The sequence below is a fragment of the Pundamilia nyererei genome, unplaced genomic scaffold, assembly GCF_000239375.1.
Source record: "Pundamilia nyererei isolate P.nyererei 1_Seehausen unplaced genomic scaffold, PunNye1.0 scaffold00065, whole genome shotgun sequence".
Classification (NCBI taxonomy): Eukaryota; Metazoa; Chordata; class Actinopteri; order Cichliformes; family Cichlidae; genus Pundamilia; species Pundamilia nyererei.
This window is the reverse complement of record NW_005187466.1, coordinates 189,219-195,172: the sequence shown is the minus strand read 5'-3', so window position 1 is coordinate 195,172 and position 5,954 is coordinate 189,219.

Here is a 5,954-nt window from a genome sequence, read left to right as displayed (position 1 = left end):
GTCCTCTATGTGAAGCAGCCAAACACATGCCTGCTCCTCTCGTTAACTGAGATAAACTGCTGGCATATTGGTTTTACATCTATACTGTCCAGTCTCTCCTGGTGGACATACAGCAGCATTGTTTAATCTCATTTGAGTCATTGTTGACCTTAGCCATGTTTTTAGTCTTCTGAGAGCACTGAAGCTTCTTTCAGCCTCAGTACCTGCGTTTTATCCTCAGATTAAAATTATTATTCTGTGCTTGATGTGTCTCACCTTTGGCCCTGGCTCTTCCCCTCTGACTGCACTAGGACATATTTCCACCTGATAAAATTGATTCATGCCATATAGAAAGTGAGACATGTCAATTCAGATTCTTTGATTCATTAGTGTATGTTTGACAATTTACATCAGCAGCCTAACAATTGTCATGATAATAAATACCGGTACTAGTTAATCTATAGCACCAAATCATCAGCCAGTCACCTATGACCTCGCCTCTTCACCTCTGTCCGAGCTACAACATGGCAGAGCTGCCTCTGTCACCTGATGAATAACAGTGAGATATTCCACATACATGCAGTCACACATGATCTTCAAATACAGTCATGAACCACCAAGTCATCCAATTTCACCTGTGATCTTGTGTCACCATTACTCTCTGAGCTTTGTGTTGGTTCTTCTGTCACCTGACAAATAGGACATACATGACAATAAGAATAAAATGTGGAGCTGCTTCAGTGTTTCTGTCACTTTGTGCAGATCTCGACTCGTCAGTAATGTTTGCAGGGTGAGTGCATTTTTTAAACAATTTGTGCAAACTGCACTACAAGGTGGAATATTTGCAAAATCATGACTACATGATATTTTGTCTCAAAAATTAACCCTATGAATATGTCAGTGCCATTAGGATGAAATTATTGTGTCACCAACATTTAACGTTAGACATATAATTCTAACAGCCTCTGTAAACTAATATCCTGGCTGCTCGAGGCTCCGTTTTCTCTGACAGTTTCAATCAAAATTAGAAATGCTGCTCTGAGACTGAGAGAACTGATAGTGCTGCCTGTTGTGCATTTAGTTTCCAAAACACGTTATTCATGGTTACATACAATTTTAGATTGATGTGGGCCAAAGCCCAGCATAGCCTGTAACATTATTGTGACGGACACATTTTATGAGTGAACTTGACTTTAAGTGACTTACAGGTTTCTTTGAAAAATACTTTCTTATATCCAGGTTCTTCCTCTTTGCTGCCATCCTCCTCGCAGCGCAGGTTTGCCGCTGCTAAAACTAAACAGAGCTCCCTGAAAGGCTCAGCCAATCACACTGGCCATATTTGTCACATGACGTAGGACTCCAGTAGAGGACGTAATTGAACTCTTTCTGCTCCGCTGGGTGAATGAGACGCTGACAGGTCGGTTTTTCTTTCTATCGGGATTGTTGTTCTTTACTCGAAGAGATCAAATTATTGGTGGGGACATGTGCCTTCCGTCCATGCCAAATCTACGCCCTTGGACTTTGGGTTAAAAACTTTAATCGTATAATCGTAACGACGGCGTTAACGTTGACAGTCCTAGTTTGTTGGTTTGTTTTTATTTTGGTTTTTTTCAAGCTGGTTATTCGAAGCCCCTCCAGCCAGCCAGAGAATCCCCCGCCGTCCCGCCCCTCTCCTCCCTGTGTGTGGCAAGCAGCAGGCGCACTTCGCAAACGGAGGGCGCCTTTGCTTCCCGCAAATGGGCAATAGAAAACCGATCTGTGCCCATGCAATCACCGAAATGCGCTGGCGTGATGTCGGGGCAGCGTGGGTGCGAGCGACTTTTTTTTTTTGGCCACCCCACCAATATATCAAAAACCGCTACTGTTTGCACGTCACTATTCTTCCAGTCAAAGTACTGAATTATGATTGGGAATATTTTCTCTGCTCCATGGGTACTTCCGTCTGTAGAAACGCGACAGTACTGGATTTCATTACGAGTGACTTTACTGAATGTGGCGCTATCACACCATTGACAAGAGCTTCAGTCTTGGTGCGCGCACTGCTGAACTTTTTAGCTGTGTTAGAGTCTGTAAATGCTTTTTTAAGCAATGCACTAGTGCAATTCATGGATCTGTAGATATTGTGATGCTTCACAGTATGAATTGCCAGTGCAATCTGCTGCAGATACCACAGCATCCTCGTTTTCCCAGGTGTAACAAAGAACTCAGTCAACTTATAGATTTATTTTCATACAGCCTTTTTATGTTTTTCTGTGTCCACGTGAGCAACAAGATCTCCGGCACCTTTGTTAGACACACAAATGTATGTGCCAGCTCTGAACACGGTGCACTCAGCCTCCAATTTATTTCGACCGGGACGGTACGAGGGAAATTTCTTTTGCAGTTCGTCTGAAAAGATGCACTTGCTCTTTGACATCTTTGAAACATCACCAGGCACACTGCTGCGCGCTGTCTGTCCCGTCTGTGAGCGCAGAACATATGGTTTCTCAGGCCTACAGAAAAACCCGGACATTTTCATCAATCTTGAAAATCCCCCCGGACGTCCCGGACAGAACGTGAAAAGTGGAGACGTCCGAGGAAAAGAGAGCGGCTGATCACCTTAGTCTAAAGGAGCCAGGAGATTTACAAGACCATATGTAATTCAAAGCTTTAGTAACCTTCTTTTTCAAATTGAGATATCTATATAATATAGATAAATCATTTTTATAGTTAAAATGATTAATATATATATATATTTGCAGGCAATTAAAAGTATACTGCAGTCAGTAAAACTTTGGCCACTGAGCCGATACTGTTAGGCTGGACATTTAATTATTATTAACATTAATTATAAACATGATTGATTAACATCAACCTAATCAGAACGTTTGTTATCTGCAAGTTGCATTAACACACAGGCCAAACCTCACTTCTGAGAATGTTGATATTCTTGCTTTTCCTCATTGCAGCCACCGCATTCCCCTTTAAACACACATACTTACTCATTCACCAGGACCATGTAGACACACACATACCCATGAACGCACACCAAATGTATCTTATCCAGGAGATACAATGATACAACATTTAAGAAAATATTTTCTTCAAAATATGTTATTTTATTATGACTTTTTTTTCGATACATGTAGCTGTAATCAGTCGAACCATTAAAAACATTGCAATATCTAAAAGAGAAACCAATGAGCATTTTATTTTAAAAGACTAAACATTTTTTTTCTCTTTTGAAGATGTATTAGTGCTCATTAATAACTTAAAAGTATTATTTTTTCATCTAATTACTTGATTAATCATTGAATAATCAATAGAATAATCAGTGTTGTATTTGAAATGGAAGGAGGAAAGACAATGTAAAAGAAGAACAACGTGAAGAAGACTTTCCCTCATAGTCAGAGCCCCCTCAAATTTCAAGACAAAAATCTCCCTCTGGAGAGAGTGTGGTGTGCCTTCGCCTCTCCCACCAGGGCGTAACTGGACTTTGCTTCCCTGCCTCTGAACCCACCCTCAACACACACCTGTGGCTCACTCATGCTGATTCTGCTCTGGCTTCTCATCACGAGTATTATTCCTTGCAGACTACTTAAGATGGCAGGAGATGTTGCTTCCTCGCTGGATCGTCGCACTACCTAGCGTTGGTGTAGCCTAGTCTAGAGTTTCCTCCTAACGTGGTTTTCCTTTGTGTACAGGCCTACTGGATTCCCTGCCCATCTCTCCTGCTGCATGAATTCCTGTGGACGTGTGTGAGTGCGCATAAGCATTCTGGATCGGACTGCCTGAGTGAGTCGCGGACTGTGTAAAAGAGGAGCGTGTGTGTGCCTGCCCTGGACCTTCCCTCACCTTCAGACACCTCCCCCCCCGGAGCCCCATGTTGCCTGTTTACCAGTTCCACTGTATATATGTATATATCTTCACTTGGTGACACATTGTAAATAAATCCTTCTCCATCTCTCTAAACTTCAGAGTCCTGCGAGTGAGTCCTCTGCCTAACAGACTGTGACAGTTAACACCCAGGAGGTCACTATACCAAAAAGCATTTAAACACCTACAAGATTTAAATAAGGCAATGGCGACAATGAAACACAGGTCACTGAAGTGTTGCTACCCACATCATAGTTAAATGCAATCTGGACCCAAGCAGCAGTGACTGTTAGCAAATAAATATGATAAGAGCGGATAATGTTTATACCACTGACAATAACAAGATAATTTCACTTGAGAGAGGGTATCCCTCTGACATGTAATTGGTGCCAGCAGACCCTTTATACTTATGCATACTGGATTACTTATCTGCCAACCTGCTGCCAGGCCAAACAGATCAAACCTGTGCCCCACTCACTGGCCTTTGGTGAGAAGCAGCAGGCTGGAGTGGGTATCTTGGTATCCCTCAACTTGCTGCCTGTACGTTGGGGGTTTTCCAGTGGACGAGAGGGTTTGTTCCCTGCAGAAAACGGGTCCTCACTGCTGTCTGTGCTTACCATTTAGAGTACCTGGCCTTCTTGGAATCACCGGGTGGGGACTCTATCATTCTACTTGGAGACTTTGATGCTCATGTGGGCAATGACAGTGAGACGTGGAGGGGCATGACTGGGAGTAACAGCCTGCCAGATCTGGACTTCTGTGTAAACCACAGTTTGTCCATAACAAACACCATGTTCAAACATGAGGGTGTCCATAACATACTAGGTCATAAGTTAATGATTGATTTTGACACTCAGGTGAACAGAGATGCTGAGCTGTCAACTAATCACCACCTGGTGGTGAGCTGGATCAGGTGGCGGGGGAGGATGCTGGACAGACCAGGCTCGCATGAAAGTAAGGTCAGGATACACTTGGAAAGCCTGGCAGAGACCCTGGTCTGCAAGACCCATGTCCCTCAGAGTGTTCTGTGGGATGTGCTTTGGAAGTCTGTCCCATTGCTACAAGCCATTTGATCCTTATGTAACCATTGCAAAAGCTTGGTCCACATAGCTGGTAATAAGTCGAACTTGTTCCCGGTGGGCGTTGGACTCTGCTAGGGCTGCCCTTTGTCACTTATTCTGTTCATAATTTTTATGGACAGAATTTCTAGGCGTAGCCAAGAGGCGCAAGGCTTCCACTTGGGCAGTCTCAGACTCTTGTCTCTGCTTTTCACAGATGATCTGGTTCTGTTGGTTTCATCAGGCGGTGGACTCTAGCTCGCACTGGAATGGTTCGCAGCTGAGTGTGAAGCGGCGGGAATGAGATGGTCCATGGTCCTCAGCTGGAAAAGATGAGGACTTCAACCACCTGGGAGGGGCTCAGAGTACCGCTACTCTTCCACATAGAAAGCAGCCAGTTGAGGTGGTTCGGGTGTTACGGGGTAGACGTAGTTAATAAAGTTAATGCTTTATTCTGTCTTTCATAGGTTTGGTTTTATTATATGAATGTTTGTATATAATTTGCATACATTTATTTTAAGTTTTTTTTTTTACTTCCTACCTACACATTATTCAAAGCAGCACACTGCTTACACTGCATAAAAAATGGGAGGGGAGGGCAGTCAGAGGAGTCACAAAGCATGTACAGAAGTACCACGAGTATGAAGAACCTAGCAATTCATCAGAGCAACAAGATGGATAAGCCAGACACAATCCCAAGGAGATTGGTCCTGGAATGGTCTGTGGAACACTCCGTGGAACTGGGAAAGGGAGGGCTGGGTTCTCTGCTTAGGCTGTTGCCCCCACGACCCAGACTCAGATAAGTGAGTCTGGGTTGTGGGTCACTGATTTATCCTTATTTAAGGACTTCACTGTCTTTCAATTACATTTTTAACCTTTGCATTCCATGCCCATTCAGGATTTATGTTACTTTTAATTTCTTTCTTCTTTACTTTGATTAAGTAAACATTCAGTGGTCAAAAATTACTTTAGTAAAAAAGATATGACAAAAAAATTCCTTACAGGTCTTACTGATTTTGGGCTTCTGTATGACTGCCATAAATTAAAGGAGTAAAAGTACTG